This window comes from Eulemur rufifrons, chromosome 9 (assembly GCF_041146395.1).
Source record: "Eulemur rufifrons isolate Redbay chromosome 9, OSU_ERuf_1, whole genome shotgun sequence".
In the NCBI taxonomy this organism is placed as follows: domain Eukaryota; kingdom Metazoa; phylum Chordata; class Mammalia; order Primates; family Lemuridae; genus Eulemur; species Eulemur rufifrons.
Genome location: NC_090991.1, coordinates 22,209,609 through 22,226,763, shown reverse-complemented (window position 1 = coordinate 22,226,763; position 17,155 = coordinate 22,209,609). Strand labels below are relative to the sequence as shown.

The 17,155-nt window shown below is 40.9% G+C and overlaps 1 protein-coding gene across 3 annotated transcripts in view; it reads left to right on the top strand.

Moving 5' to 3' along the window:
* RFFL (ring finger and FYVE like domain containing E3 ubiquitin protein ligase) overlaps nt 1-17,155 on the top strand; it is a 66,403-nt gene that overhangs the window by 12,088 nt on the left and 37,160 nt on the right. Inside the window, exon 1 of one of the 3 annotated variants that reach the window (XM_069482291.1) lies at nt 10,710-10,731. The exons of the other annotated variants lie outside the window; for them this stretch is intronic. The gene's annotated coding sequence lies outside the window, so the exon portion shown is untranslated. Of the gene's footprint in view, nt 1-10,709; nt 10,732-17,155 lie in introns of those variants that run through there. 3 annotated transcript variants of the gene reach the window in all.

The window sequence follows — 17,155 nt, the reverse complement described above, 5'->3', positions numbered from 1 at the left end:
TGGTTATCTGGGCTTGAGACAAATGTTCTACTTTCCGTTCATGGGCTCAGAGAATCACAGAGGAAGCATCATTTTTATTTTTTTCCACCAACCTCTTCCTCATATTTTAGAGAGTGTTACTGAGACTTTTGTAAGAAAAACTGTTTACAGTAAGAAGCCTGTCACATGTGAGGTGCCTTACCTAGAAACCACATCTTTCACAATTTGTCTAATTGCTGTTGTTTTCAGATGTTTCTGATATCAAGCACTGCACTTTCGACTGCGTGCTGAGTTAAAATTGCAGTGAGAGTTCATTCTGCCTGGGTTTCTTCAGCCTTCTGGGCCCATTGCTCAGGGCTTTGGGGGAGCTTCGATAAAAATATCGTGGGGGATAGGGCTGGGTAAGCCTGACTGTGTTTCAGGTAGTTGGGCCAGCAATGGGTCCGTGCTTAAAGAATCTTTCTTCCCCTCCCCCTGGCACAATAGAGACTGCAAAATAGTATGCAACTTGCTATGGTTTCTCAACTTTTCACCTTTCCTACTTCCCCATAGTGGCTGGACAGTTGACTAACTGTACTTTTTTTTAAAACTTCTTATTTTGAGATAATTATAGATTCACAGAAAGTTGCACAATATCAAAACCAGGAAGTGAACGGAGTACTCTGTGTGTATGTGTACATGTGTACCTCTGTGCCATTTTATCACATGTAGATTTCTGTAATTGTTCTGTCACCACAAAGACCCACTTGTGCTACCCTTTCATTGTCACACACATCCCTTTCCCCCCACCATCCCTCTTCCCTGACAACCAGTAATCTGTTCTGTATCTCTGTAATTTTGTCATTTCAGAAGTGTTACGGAAATGGAATCATAATGGTATGTGACCTTTTTGAGATTGGCATTTTTCACTTAGCATGACACCCTCCATCCAACGTGTGTGTAGCAATAGTTTGTTCCTTCTATTACTGAATAGCAGTCCATGACATGGATGTACCACAGTTTGTTTAACCATTCACCCATTGAAAAGGGCATTTCAGTTGTTTGCATTTTGGGGCCATTATGAATAAAGTCATTATGAACATTTGTGTACAGGTAGGTCTTTGTATGGTCACAAGTTTTAATTTCTCTGGGTTAAGTGCCCAATAATGCAATTGTTGGGTCTTTATGGTAAGTGTATGTTCCGTTTTCTAAAGAAATTGCTGAACTCTTTTCCAGAGTGGCTGTACCCTTTTACAGTCCCACCAGCAGTGTAAGAGATCCAGTTTCTCTGCATCCTCGCCAGCATTTGGTATTGTCCCCATTTTTAATTTTAGCTGTTGTAAGCGGTGTTATATCTGTTTTCAAATTTCATCAGATTACTTAGTAAACTGAGTTGCCTGACAAAGAGAAGATTTTTGAGTTGTGTATTTTTAGCTCTCTCTGAGAACCTGTCTCTTACAGTGTCGCAGTGGTCTGTTGACTTGCTTCTTAACTCCTCTGCTGTGGTTTCCTTGAGAGCAAGGGCCAAGACGAACTCTCTGTGGGAACTCTCTGTACATACCCAGCAGCAGTAGCTGGCCCAGCCCTGCTCCCAGCGTAGTGCTGCCAGTGAACAACAATATGATTTCAAAACTATGAATTTCCTTGTTAATCCTTTATAAATTTGTCTTGATGACTGTAGCCATAAATATACTCAAAATTTGGCCCAGAGAGACCCTAAAAACTTGTTCAAATTGTTTTGTTTTATATTTTTTGTCAAATGGTCCACACCAGAAGTAACTACTATTAAATGTTTCTGGACTTGTTAACAATATGTGTTTTGTATCTCTCTCTCTCTGTTATGTATGTATATATATGTGTGTGGTATCTATTATATATCTAAATATTTAATATATTCCCCATCTGCTGTTTGCAGTGCTTTTTTTCAAATGGGTAATGTATTATGGGCATTTTTTCATGTGAATTTTTTTTTTTTAAGTATTTAATGCCTAGGACTGCTTTGTGTTCCTTTCTCTAACCTTTGTTCTATTATAAAAGGGATGAGAGATTTTTGAAAGATCTAAAGAAAATAAGTTTTATTTTTTGTTATATGGATTTGGGTTCAAGTAAGGTTGTAGTTTTATTAGCTTTAATTCTGGATGTTAGGATGTATCGATCCACTTTATTATAAATAATGTAGGGCTGATTTTATGATGTGATCTCTCGCAGAACCTCGGGGGAAGTGAGAACTGTGAACATAATAATCTTCAGAGAATGCCCAGTCCTTTGGGTATTTGTCTACTCATCAGCTGCTTAGTCAGATGGAGTGTTTTCTTAAGTGCTACTGAAATGCGCAGTTCAGTCTTTATTTTGAAATCTCTCCGTCTTCTCTTGCTCATCCATTACTTTGATTACCTTGATGGGACATTCAAGCTGTGCAGTCTTATCCTTTTATTTCCATAGCCTACAGAAGCCAGTTTGAAGACTAGCTGTAGGTAATAAACAGGTAATCTTATCCACTTGGCTAGAAGTCACCCTTCCAGATGAAACACATGTCAACAAAGGCCCCCTAGACTTGGGGACGTGAACAAAGGTAACTTAATCTTGTGGCATTTTTAGTGGAAACCAGGGTGAAAGTTTAGGAAGTTTGACTTACTGGAGGCAGGGCGCATGTATGTGAGGGAGAGAGCATGTGAGTGTGTGTGTATATTGGGAGAGGAGAAGAATTATGAATTCAGGAAGTCTTCAAAGTTGAATTACAGAATCTTTGTTCTGAAAGAATGGTTTCTGGGGCAAGATAAGTAATAGGACAGGAGCCTGCTAGTCACTTCATTGTGAAGCTATTATAGTTGGTTAGGTGATGGAGTTTGAATGACAAGGGCTTTTTCCCTGCCCTTTTTTTGTATCAGCAGCTCAAGGAAAGAAAAAAAAAAAAAAAAAGACACCAAGAAATAGCCTCATATAGAAAATTACACCCATCAAATGCTTCCAAGATTTCCGTTGCCAGGTTTCTGAAATGAGCTGCCCAAGATAGCAGTTTGGTCACGTTGCTGACTTCCTTTCTTCCAGTCTTGTCATCAGGTCCTCAGGCTGTGTCCTGGCAGCTTTGGATTCTTCCTTTTCCTGCATGCTTGCTACTTTTTCAATTACTGACATATAGGAACCTAGTATTTCATTGTGCCTGAGGTAGGCAGTTGCTAGACTGTCGATACTGGATACCTTTTCTGAGCTCTGAAGTATTATACCATAGTGGATAATAAAGTGCCCATAATTGCATTACATAGAGCAGATTCTGGTAAATGTACCAGCGGGGACAGACTGAGTTAGCGTGCCCTCACACAGCTTGGGGGTTGTTTTGCAGCAAAGTGCTGTGAAGCAGGCTGAGCCTCATGCAGTGCCGGTTCCTATATCTGAACGTGAAAGTGGCTCGTTAAAGATTAAAGGGACTGCCTGGTCCTTCTGGCCCCAAGATGGAATGATCCCCGCCATGGCGACAGCCTTTGTCTCCCAGGAGAGGCCATTTTATACAGCAGGCTTGTGCTTCCAAATGTTACAGTAAGCCTGCGTTGGCTGATGCTGTGGTGATAAGTTGACATTTGGGCACTCTAAAGACACAAGAGCTATGTAGCATCCCATGGTTTGAATTTCTGGGCAAAACTGGCTCATCAGGAAGTCAAAAGCCTCTGCTTTCAACCCGTGCCTTTGGGGCAGGTTTTCTCCTTTGTTTTTATTTGACTATTCTGTTGAGTGGAGTGAACTTTAATTTTCACAGCCATAAAAATTCCATTAAGCCCCTTGTATTGCATCCCAGGTATGAAAATGTCTCTGTATAACAAGACTGTGGGTGACAGCTAAAATCCTTAATAGTAGTTAGGATAATTGTCTCTGGGAGCTTGACGAAAATAATGGTCCAACCAACAAAGTAAATACAGTTTAATTGTTACATGTTTTTCAATTCTTGGGGGTGAGGGAACTGATATCTAGGACCTACTCAGTGTGACTACTGTTCAGCTTAGCGGTCTTTGAAAAAAAAAAAATCTATTCCTTTTACTGTGGACAGTGCTTAGGGAACATAGCTGTGACCTGTGTCTCAAAACACGGTCCAGGGCCTCTCTGCTTCACAATTGCTTGGAAGAGAGAGATGCTTATTAAAAATTCAGATTCTGGGGCTTCCCTCCACTTCTGATTCAGAGTGTCTGAGGGACTGGGATGGGAAATGATCATTTTCAGTAAGCACCCCTGTTGATTCTTAAGTACCCCTAGAGTTGATTCTTGAGTATCCTAAAGTTTACCTCATTTTTCATGCTTAATTCCTGTGATTTATTAGATGATAGATGTTTAGTTGGCATCCATACTGTTTTTCTTAAATAGGTACTTTAGTTAAAAAAGTTTATAAGATCCTTGAACACTGAAGATTAGAATTTGGCAGGGTCCTTAACTATCAACAAAGTGAGACAGGCACTGATTCCTAGAAATTTGGGTTTATCCATTCACTGTCTTCTCAGCCAGAAAAAGGATGTGGTGTAGTAGGATTAATTTTATTAAAAGGAAGAAATGTGCACTATCATTTAGGATTCTGGAGGTGGAGAAGTAGATAAAAGGGAGGTGTTGAGAGGAAAGAGTGTGAAGGGGAAAAGACAATACTGCTAAGGCTAACGATGGCTCCCTGATCCCTGTTCCCATTGCAGTTCCCTCCCTGGTGTGTGTGTCCTCCCAGATCCTTTGTATGTGTATGGTAATTGTCTATGGATTTGGAGGACTACAGAATCCTGGGAAATGAGTATTTTTATGTCTCTTAAAAATTTTTTTTAATTGACACAATAATTGTACATATTCGTGGGGGTACATAGTGATGCTGTGATTCATATAATGTATAGTGATCAGATCAGGAATTAGCATATCATGGTCACCTCAGACACTCATCACTTCTGTGTGTTGGGAACATTCTTCCTTCTAGCTACTTGAAACTATATGACATATTATTGTTGACTGTAGTCATCCTACAGTGCTATAGAACCAGAACTCCTCTGTAGAATTCCTCCTTTGTAGCTGTAATTTTGTATCCTTTAATAAGTCTCTTCCTATTCCTCCTTTTCCTCACCTTTCCCATCCTCTGGTATCCTCTGTTTTACTTTTTACTTCTATAAGAAACTTTTTTTTTTTTTTAGTTTGCACATATGCCTCTAATGACAGGATTTTGGCTTTTTTGTGGCTGCATATTATTCCATTGTATATATAGACCACATTTCTTTATTCGGGTATCTATTATTGGACACCTAGGTTGATTCTATATCTTTGCTATTGTGAATAGTGCTGCAATAAACATGGGAGTGCAGATGTCTCGCTGATACAATGATTTCCTTTCCTTGGGAGAAATGCCCAGTAGTGGGATTGCTGGATCATATGGTAGTTCTATTGGTAGTTTTTTGAGGCACCTTCATACTGTTCTCCACAGTGGCTGTACTAATTACATTCCCTCCAACAGTGTTTAAGAATTCCCTTTTCTCAGCATCCCCACCAGCATTAGTTATTTTACTTACTTCCTACATTGGTTGCTTTTGTTTGTTTGTTTGTATTTTGTTATTTTGAGACAGAGCCTTGCTCCATCACCCTGGGCAGAGTGCAGTGGTGTCATCATACCTCATTGCAGCCTTAAACTCCTATCCATGCTCAAGTGATCCTCCTGCCTCAGCCTCTACGGAGTAGCTGCGACTACAGCCGCATGCCACGGAGCACACGGCTAATTTTTCTATTTTTAGTAGACACAGGGTCTTGATCTTGCTCAGGCTGGTCTTGAACTCCTGACTTCAAATGATCCTCCTGCCCTGGCTTCCCAGAGTGTTAGGATTACAGGTGTGAGCCACCTCACCCAGCCTATTAGTTATTTTTTGTCTTTTTGATAATAGCCATCCTAGCTGGAAAGAGATGATACCTTATTATGATTTTGATTTGCATTTCTCTAATGATTAGTGATGTTGAGCATTTTTTCATGTATTTATTAGTCATTTCTTTGCCACCTATTGAGAAATGTCTGTTCAGATCCTTTTCTTCTTCTCCCCCGATGTTTTCTTTTTCTTTCTTGTTGTTTTTTTTTCCGAAACAGGGTCTCGCTCTGTCTCCCAGGCTAGAGTGCGGTGGCATCATCATAGTTCACTGTGGCTTCAAATTCTTGCTCAAGTGATCAAGTGATCCTCCTGCCTCAGCCTCCCAGGTAGCTGGGTCTACAGGCGCATGCCAACACATCTGGCTAATTTTTCCATTTTTTTGTAGAGTTGGGATCTTAACTCTTATTCAGGTTGGTTTCTTTTTTTTTTTTTTTTGAGACAGAGTCTCACTCTGTTGCCCAGGCTAGAGTGAGTGCCGTGGCATCAGCCTAGCTCACAGCAACCTCAAACTCCTGAGCTCAAGGGATCCTCCTGTCTCAGCCTCCCGAGTAGCTGGGACTACAGGCATGCGCCACCATGCCCGGCTAATTTTTTCTATATATATTTTTAGCTGTCCATATAATTTCTTTCTATTTTTAGTAGAGATGGGGTCTCGCTCTTGCTCAGGCTGGTCTCGAAGTCCTGAGCTCAAACGATCCGCCCACCTCGGCCTCCCAGAGTGCTAGGATTACAGGCGTGAGCCACCTCGCCCAGCCTAGGTTGGTTTCAAACCCCTGGCCTCAAGCAGTCCTCCTGCCTCGGCTTCTCAAAGTGGTAAGATTACACGTGTGAGCTAGCGTGCCTGCCTGCGTTGCCCATTTTTTAATCGGATTGTATTTTGGCTGTTGCGATGTTTGAGTTCCTTGTATATTCTGGATGTTGATCCCCTGTCAGATGAGTATTTTGCAAATATTGTCTTCCATTATGTGGGTTGTCTTTTCACTCTGTTGATTGTTTCCTTTGCTGTGCAGAGGCCTTTCTAGTTTGATATGATTGCATTTGTTTGTTTTTGCTTTAGTTGCCTATGCTTTTGATGTCTTATTCATAAATTTTTTTCTGAGACCGATGTCCTGAAGTATTTCCCCTGTTTTCTTCTAGTAATTTTATAGTTTCAGGTCTTAAATTTAGGTCCTAGGTCCATATTGAGTTGATTTTTTAATAGGGTGAGAGGTGGGGGTCTAGTTTCATTCTTCTGCATATGGATACCCAGATTTCCCAGCACTGTTTATTGAAGAGACTGTCCTTTCCCCAGTGTATATTCTTTCTTGGTGCTTTTGTCAAAAATTAGTTGGCTGTAGATATGTGGATTAATTTCTGGGTTGTCTATTCTGTTCTATTGGTCTGTTTTTCTGTTTTTATGCCAGTGTCATGCTGTTTTGGTTACTACAGCTTTGTAGTATATTTTGAAGTCTGGTAGTTTGATTCCTCCAGCTTTGTTCTTTTTGCTCAGGATTGCTTTGGCTATTCAGGGTCTTTTGTGGTTCCATACAAACTTTAGGATTTTTTTTCCCTATCTCTGTGAAGAATGTCACTGGTATTTTGATAAGGATTGCACTGAATCAGTAGATTGCTTTGAGTGGAATATGTCTCTTTTGACACCTGCTGTTTATAATGTTAAGATCTATTGCAGGCCTGGCACAGTGGCTCATGCCTGTAATCCTAGCACTCTGGGAGGCCGAGGCGGGAGGATTGCTCAAGATCAGGAGTTCGAGACCAGCCTGAGCAAGAGCGAGACCCCATCTCTACTAAAAAAAATAGAAAGAAATTAGCTGGACAACTAAAAATATATAGAAAAAATTAGCCAGGCCTGATGGCGCATGCCTGTAGTCCCAGCTACTTGTGAGCCTGAGGCAGTAGGATTGCTTGAGCCCAGAAATTTGAGGTTGCTGTGAGCTAGGCTAACGCCATGGCACTCTAGCCCAGGCAACAGGAGACTGTATCTCAAAAAAAAAACAAAAACAAACAAACAAAAAAAACATCTATTGCAGGGAAAAAATCCACAAATATGCACTATAGGTGGCATCACATATTTCTGTTCAAGTGAGACAGGGGGTGTATGCACATTTTATTTATACATACATTAAATTTCTGTTGTGACCATTTATGTAAAAAAACCTACAAATAGCTCTGGGTGGTAAATTACCTGAGTTTAAAAATAATGTATTAAAAGAACTTAATCACAAAGCCACTGTTACTTTTCTTATTTCTTACATAGCCTTATATTGTCATAATTTTCATATAACCTTATAAAACCTCAAGTGCCTGAAGCCATTAGTTCAAATTTAGCACATTATAAGCTCTAAATGTGTAATCCTCAACCTTTCCAGTCTAAAAGGAGCAATTAGGATGGAATATAGCTATAGTTTTGGGGAAACTGATTAAAACTGTATCAGAATCCCAAAGAGGGAAATGATAGCTACAAGGCTCTGCGCACTGGCTCAGTGTTGTTTTTCTTAGCAGAGTTTACAAAGTTCCTGTGTTTCTGGCTGTCAACGGAAAAAAAAAGCCAAACTCTGTAAAATAATTTTAAAGAGATTTATTCTGAGCCCAATTTGAGGATCATGACCTGGAGCCACGCCCAAGAGGCCTTGAGCAAGTGGACTCGCTGTGGCTGGGTTACAGTTTGGTTTTATACAATTCAGGGAGACGGGGGTTACAGGTAAAGTCATAAATCAATACGTGGGAATCACACATTGGTTTGGCCCGAAAAGGTGGGCCATCTTGAAGCACGGGGGTGGGGTGGGGTGGGGTGGGGTGGGGTGGGGGCTGGGGGGGGCTGGCGGGCTTGCAGGTTTAAAGATTCTTTGGCTTGTAATTGGTTAAAGACATGAAGCTTTGTCTAAAGGCTTGGAATGTTTTAACATAGTTGCTGTTTATCAGAGATAAGCCAGGGGACATAGATTTGTTGTGTAAATTGAGGGCCTGTAGGTTTGTCTTGCATACCCTTAGGCTTGTTAATGGGTTACAAAGGATGTCCCCAAGAAGGGAGAGGGGCATGACGAGGCATGTCTGACTTCCTTCCTCCTGGCAGGCAATTTAGTTTTAGGATATTCCTTTGGCCAGGAGGGGGTCCATTCAGTGTGTGTGTGGGGGTGAGCCTTAAAATTTTATTTTAGTTCACATGGCCCTCTTGTTGCTCTTCATGTAATTCACATTTACTTCCTGGGCACAGAACTGTTTGGATTTTCTCTTCCTTATTTAAGTTTACTAATACAGAACAGGCCACAAGCCTTTCTAATAATACTATGTTTTTTCTAAAGAAGGTTCTGAATTTGAGGATTGTTTTATATTAGAATGTTGTGACTTATCATCAACTGCAGAGATATTTTTCAAAGTGTGGTCCAAGAGATAATGGTTGTCAGCTACTATAAAGATGTGTTGATCACTTGAAAAGGACTAATTAATATTACTATAGGGAAACTTCTTTAAACATAGCCATTTTCTGAAAGGAAGACAATGAAGGGGAGAAAATAAAACAAGGAACATTTTATAATACCTTATAAAAGCTCAGTGTGGCTATCCTAGTGAAATAATTAAAGAGTTGGGTAAAGAACTTTTTTTAACCTAGCCCCTTGAAAAGGAATAGAATTAAGCAAGATCATTTTTTAAACCCAAATTCTGTCTGCACTTACATTTTAACCTAATATTTATTGAATGACAAGCTGAGTTGGCAGCTACAAGCAGAGTTTATTATGTTGAGACCTACCTTGAAGGATGGATGAGGCTAGGTATGGCAGCCTCAAATGCCCACGCTAAGAAATAGCTAATGGGTATGGGGAACCATCACGGATTTTGAGCAGGGAACAGAAGATCTGATATGAACTTTAGTGTCCCTCTTGGCAGATTAAAACATACAGAAAGCAAGGACTTGATCTTTTGGGTTTTTTTGTATAGCACCAATGCCAATTCTAGCCTGTCAGGGCAAAGTCACTAATAATTAATAGCTGTTGATGAAGCCAGTCATACTAGAATTGATTTTTTTAATAAGCAGGCTAATAAATGAAAATTGAATAAATTCAGGGATTTTTCTTTTAAGAACAACTGTTAAGGCGATTTTCACAGCGTTTTATATTCCTTATGCATCCAGTAGGTCTGATGGTGGATGATTTAGCTTTAGCATTAGAGATTGTGGCAGCTGATTGAGAAAAAAAAAAAAATTGCAGTGCTTCTGTCTTAATGAGAGAACTTGACTTGTCTAAGGAAATAAGAGGTCACAGGAGGCCTAGTGGGAAAAAAGAACAATGAGCTTGGTTCCAGCTGACAAAAATTTACCCTAATGATTTGACCAGCTAACGGTGACTGGGCGAGTTCCCCGAGTCCACTGACCGAGATGTTCTAATTTGTAAATGCAAAGTGACTTCTTTATCAGCCTTCTGGGGAAATCTTCAGAGCTGTGAACCTGCTACCTTCAGTAATCTTGCTTTCCAGAGCTCCAGGCTGTTCTCGGATGAAATTTCAGAAACAGGCCACCGGAGCTTTCCGGGTAAGGGCTTCAGAGGTGGCCAAGGTACCAGCTGTGGGGGAATGAGGTTTATCTGCCCCCGGTGATCAGCACTTGATTTAAGACAATCAGTGGGGTGCCTCTTTTCTTCTAAGTTGCAGTTGAATGCGGTTGGCTCAGGCTGAGTTGTTTGGGAAACATGAGTTTTGCCTAGCGTGAGTCAGCACTGCCCTGGGTAAACTGCCTGCTCTGTTGCAATCTTGCTTACCAAAGATACGTCCCCAGGCGGCACCATTCACTTTGCCTGAAAGCCGCTGCTCTTGATTCCTGAGATGATCTCATCTGAACATGGCTCCAACGACTTCAGCTGCAGGAACTCAAGGCAGCTTGCTTTCTACCGGGGCAATGTTTTGAAACAGGCAAAATCAGGTAACCCCAGACTGTTTTCTTAGTTTCCTTAGTTGGACTAAGCTGAGTTAGAAACTGGGAAAATCCCTGGTCTTCAAAAGTGAGTCAGTGCCTTATCAATTTGGGTATCTTAAAGTCAGCCCTTCCACTCTTTGAAGGGGTACTTGCAGGGAAAAGTTTTGTTTTATTTGGGATCTGGATGTGGCTTTAGACCTAATTAGACCACTGGTTATATAAACCTTAGAGAAAGTCAAACATGTTAGGTTTACAGCTTTATGCATCTTTTGCTCTTGTGTTGTCTGTTCTTTTTGTGTCTTGTGAGAAACAGCTTAGTCAAACTAAACCATCGTTAAAGGAAAAGAGGTGAACACATTTGCTTACCTACGTAATAACAATACTGACTTGGAGAGAACACTGTCTTACCAGTAAGTTTGTACCCATATTTCTTTCTGAGGTATCATGAAGAACCTGCCCTCATCTCTTTCTTATTCTATTGGCTACTGCCCTACCTCCCTCCTGCTTTCATCTCTAAACTTGTGAATTCCTCACCGAAACAGAATATCCTATCTCTAGGTAGTCACCCCCTACTCAGAGTTATGCTTCTGCTCCTTTTAATTCCACCAAATGGTCCATGTTCTCTTTCATGTCAGAACTTTGAATATGTGAACCTTCTCTCAAACACCCTCCCCTAACTTAATCTGGTCAACTGGTTTCAGCCTAGAAGTCACTTCTTCCACTAAGCCTCTTGCTTACCAAGGCTAAGTGAGTACTCAGGAGGGCCTGGTATTGACTCCAATCACAGGATATATTGAGAATCAGGGTCTGTTTTGTTAGAATTGAATCCATGGTACTTGGCACATAGTAGGTTCTCAGTAAAGTAGAATGAGGATGAGCTTGTACTGTACTTTCTCAACTTTGATCCTCTTACCAACCCTTTGTTATTTTGGTTTCTGCCCCTATTACCCTCCTTATGCTTTCCTGAAGATCAGCAGTAGACTCTTAATTATCAAACCCAGTGTCTTCGCTTTCAACCTCCAACTTCCTTAATCTCTACCTAGCATTTAACACTGTTGAACCTTTTTTTCCCCCAGCAACTCTCTTCATTTCTCTTCTCCGCAGTTTCTAGAGTATCCTTCTATTATTTCTTCTCATTCTGACTATCCCATAAATGTTGAGATGCTCCGAGGCTTCAGCTTGGGTATCTTCTCATTCTTTCCCCACCGCCTTCCTCCAAGGATCTCAAACATGCCTATAAATTCAGCTACTCTCATTAAGTTTTACTAGCCCAGCTATCTCTCGCAAACTTTGATCCTTATTTCCAACTTCACAAATTTTGACAAACTTTGTCCAACTGGACAAACCTACCAGGGTATTCAAAGGCATTTTAAATTCATCGTGTACATAGCTGAACTCATTATCTCACCTACCCAGTACCTGCTATCTGCTTGTATTGCTGTATGTTTGAACTCTTAATTATATACACTAAATCTCCATGTTCATTCTTTTTGTGCTCACATCCTCTAAGTATGTTAAACCTATGGTTGCTACACCCTGTTGGTTATATTGGCGTACTGTTTGACGTGGGGCTTTTCTTCATCCCCACTTACCTTACCAGAGGTCAAAAACTGGACATTTTGTTTAACTAGCCCAGTGGATTAAAATTTTGTGAATTCTTACAGGCAGGGCCTGCACGCTTCAAAGATTTCAGATACCATCATTCTCCGAGATCTCACACACCAAAGACTTCACATTTTACCTACGTTGCCTCTAGGAATTTTGAGTGTGTAACTCCTGGTTCAGACCCTTATCCAATGGACTCTACCATAAGTCTTTCCTTGCTCCCGTTTTCTCCATATTGTCGCCCAAGTTATCTTCCAAAAGGCCAAGTCTAATCTTTTCATTCAGGGAAAACAGAGAACCAATGTTTTGTTTCCCTGTTTCCTACTTAGCTTGATTTGTAAAGCCCTTCACAATTTGGTCGTATCCTACCTGTTACTTGTCTCCCTCTCCCCTAGCCATTTCTTTCTTCTCTGGCCTCACTAAACTTCTCATTTTTTCCATTCCCTGGATATACCATGTTCTTTTAGGACTCTGCCTTTTCCCGGTGGCCTCACCCTTCTCTGACTGGCAGAATACTCATCCCCCCAGGAGACTTAGTTCATGTATGAATCTTCTCTGACTTCCCCAAGTATAGTTATTCTTTATTTGTACTTCCATAGCACTGTCTCTTCCACTGGGCTGTTGAGTTCCTTGACTGAACTTGGTGTCCCTGGTCTAGAGCCTGGCCCCATCAGAGACAGGGGCTGAAGTGGGTCTCCAGGGTCAAACCACTATTCTAAGTGTCTTTATTAGTCTTTGCAATATCAGAAAATACATAAGCTCTCCTGTTAGATGGCAAGTTTTTGGTTCCTATTTGATGAACTTGAGCCCATGCCTGCCTACTCTGTATGTGTCACCTGAAACCATCAGATAACCACTCAAAGTTAATTTGAAGATTTAAAAGCCTTGCTGAAATCTAGCTGTACAATATTACCTAACATTTTTGTAGTGCTTTACAAAATTATTTCCCTTATGTCATTTTATTTGATACCCACAATAACCCTGTGTTAGGTAGGTTTTATTATCCTTATTTTACCAGTGGTTATAAATCGAGTTCTGACATTGAAGCATACACTCAGGTAAGATGCAGGAAAAAAACATGTTTTTACACTGCATTAAAGAACTGATTTGTCTCTTTGTAGTTAAATATACTCTATTGGGTCCCACAGAAATGGTGCCTTTGCTCAACAGGCAATTGCTAAAGATCTTGCCTTTTACAAGGCTACTTTATCATCAAGGTAGGAGGAGGAGGTACCCAGAGCCTGCCTGACCTATAGAAAGGCCCTTGTTGTGGTTAGAGACCTTGATTGGACTTACTGGTGTGCCTAGTCCAGCCTCTCATGTTTTTCTATTGTACTTCAAATACTCGGGGTTTTTAGAAAGCTATCGCCCTAGTATGGTTTCAAACCAGGCTGGTGAGTGAAGGCAGGCATCACAAAATGGAGTAGGCTGAGTGTTAAGAGTAGAAAAGCTGTCATAGTATTATAATTCTAATTCTAGTAAGTGATGAACTTTGTAGAGCATGTCACAACTTTTGGAGATTTAAAATGCCTTATTTGGGAGTTTGTGAAATTTGACTATAGGAAGATGACCCATTAGGGCTAGGAAATAATCTCTGTTAGATACTGGCATATGGCATTCAATTTTGATCCCCTTATACTTGAGAGGATAATCAAAGATGATTAAAAGTTTGAAAAATAGGTCCTATCATTATAAGTTAAAAAAAAAAAAAAAGATTTTGGCCTAGAGAAGGAAAAGCTAAGAGTTAGCTTGATTACCATCTTCAAGTATAAGAATAGTTTTTGCCAGGGGGATTTCGATTAATTATTCTTCATGAACTTCAAAGATTCAAGAGGAAATGGTCTTAAACTGGAGGAGGAGTAATTTTGATGAGTACAGTTTTTTGATCATCAGAGTTGGAAAACATTTGAATGACTGCTCAAGAAAATGTTGAATTTCTTTCTTTCTTTTTTTTTCTTAAGAGAGTAGTGGTGTGATCATAGCTCACTGTAGCCTCCAATGCCTGGGCTCAGGTGATACTCCCTTCTCAGCTTCCCAATAAGCTAGGACTACAGGTGCATGCCACCACACACAGCTAAGTTTTTTATTATTTTGTATAGACAGGGTTTTACTGTGTTGCCCAGGCTGATCTCAAACTCCTGGCCTTAAGTAATCCTCCCACCTTGGCCTCTCAAGGCACTGGGATAACAGGCATGGGCCACCGTGCCTGGTCGAATGTTGAATTTCTGACTGTTCGAGTTATGTATTACTATGTAAAAAAATTACCTAAAACTTTTGATTGCATAAAATGGCAACCGTTTTGTTGCTCATGATTCTGTGACTTAGTAATTCAAGGAAGGGGAGGACGCATTGCTTTGTTCCATGTGAAGTTAATTGTGCTGGAAAATCCAAGATGGCTACACTCACATGTCTGTGGCCTTGGAGCTAGCTGTTGGCTGGGACATCTTGGTTCTCCTCCGTGGGGTCTGTCTCCTTTCTGGTCTCATCGTTCATTAATCTAGATGAGGCTCCTTTTACATGGTGGCTGGGCCATAATGAAAGCTGTAGGGTTTCTTAAGGCCTAGCCCTGGGTATCACACATCATCACTTTTGCCCCAAAAGTCTTTTGGTCAAAGTAAGTCACACTTACAGCCCAGATTCAAGAGGAGGGGACATGGACTTCACTTCTAAGGATAGAACGTCAAAGTCACTTTGCAAAAGGGTGTGCAGTATGGTTGGGATTATTGCTGCCAATTTTGGAAACGATTTACCCCATTGACCTTAGAGATTTTTCGTCAGAGAATAATCAATATGTGTTTATTAAATGGGTAGTTTGGGCATATCATTTACAAATTTGGCTGTATATCAGAGTCATCTTTTTACAAGCATAGACTCCTTGGTACCAGACAGGTGACTTGGTATCTCCTGGAAGTGTTGGCATATAAGATACACTGTGTGTTCTCTCTCTCAGGTAACTATCAGTAAAATGAGAATGGGAGTTGGGGAAAGAGCGAGGTAGGTATAATATGTCAGGCAGAGTTCTAGGTGTGTTCAGATAGGCCTGCTGGTCTCCTCCTGCTTCCAGGGCTTGGCTGGACCCTCTGCCTGGCATGCTCTTCCCTCCAGTTTGCCTAGTGTAAGTTACATCTCATCCAGTGAGCACATCATCAGAACATGAAGCTTCATTTTTTCTCATAGTTTCTAGCACTTTTCCTTCATAGCATTTTTTAGTTTATAATTAAATATTTATATGATTATTTGAATGATGTACAATAGACAAAAATATGTCTGCTTTGCTTTCCAGTGTCTAACATAGTGCTTGCCTCAAAAAAGGCACTCAGTAAGTATTTGTTGAAAGAATAAGTGGTTGATTGAATGTATGAACGAATGGATATTTGAATTTAGCTTTAAAAGGTAATTAGGATTTTGTATAGGTGGGAAATTCATTGTTCTGAAGTAGAAAGTGTAGATCGTATTAACTCGTATAATTTCATAAGATTGGAGGAGCTGGTCTGGGAAAAGATGAGGAGTTTGGTTGTGTATTTAGTTTGCTAAATTTGAGGTATGGATGTCTAGCAGCCATTTAGAAATGAGGTGCTGAAACTGAAGGGTGAGATTGATTCCAGATATTTAGATTTAGGAATTACCTAACTGAAGTGTATGAAATCTATTCCAAAGGATTCAACAGATGCCTAGTGAGCTCCCACTGTGTGCCACACAACTGCATTATAGGCGAGGTGAACTGAAGTCTGAGAAGGAGCCAGCCTCATGAAAAGAGCTGGGGAGAATGTTCTAGCCAGGAAAGGAACCACAAGTGCCTAGGCCATAGGGCAATAAATAATTTATAATTTGTGAGGAATTGGAAGGAGGTGACCAAGGGACAGAGTGAAGTTAGTGAGGGGGAGAGCAGCGTGAGGGAAAGTGGGGGAGTCAGGCAGTGCCCATGTCACATGGGGCCTTTGTGGGTCATATAGGGAGTCTAGACTTCAAATTGTAATGGCAAACCGTTGAAGGCTTAAAACAGAAAAGTGACAAGCAGAGATTTATTTTACCTTATTTTTAGAGACAAGGTCTTGCTCTGTTGCCCATGCTTGGTTGCAGTGATGCAATCACAGTTCACAGCAGCCTGAACTCCTGGGCTCAAGTGATCCTCCTGCCTCAGCCTCCAAGTAGCTGGAACTGTAGGTGCGTGCTACACGCCTGGCTAATTTTTTGTACAGATGGAGTCTTGCTATGTTGCCCAGGCTGGTCTCAAACTCCTGGCCTCAATCAGTCCTCCTGCCTTGGTCTCCCAAAACACTGGGATTACAGGTGTGAGCAGGTGTGAGCCTCTATATCTGGCCCTTTTTTTTTTTTTTTTTAAACAGGATCTCTCGCTCTGTAGCACAGGCTGGACTGCAGTGGCCTGTTCATAGCTTTTTTTTTTTTTTTCTCTTTTCTTTTTGAGACAGAGTCTTGCTATGTTGCCCTGGGTAGAGTGCCGTGGTGTCAGCCTAGCTCATAGCAACCTCATACTCCTGGGCTCAAGTAATCCTTCTGCCTTCAAGTAGCTGGGACTATAGGCACGTGTCGCATGCCCAGCTAATTTTTTTTTCCTTCTATTTTTGTTGCCCAGCTAATTTCTTTCTTTTTTTTTTTTTTTGAGACAGAGTCTCACTTTGTTGCCCGGGCTAGAGTGAGTGCCGTGGCGTCAGCCTAGCTCACAGCAACCTCAAACTCCTGGGCTCAAGCGATCCTACTGCCTCAGCCTCCCGAGTAGCTGGGACTACAGGCACGCGCCACCATGCCCGGCTAATTTTTTCTATGTATATTTTAGTTGTCCATATAATTTCTTTCTATTTTTAGT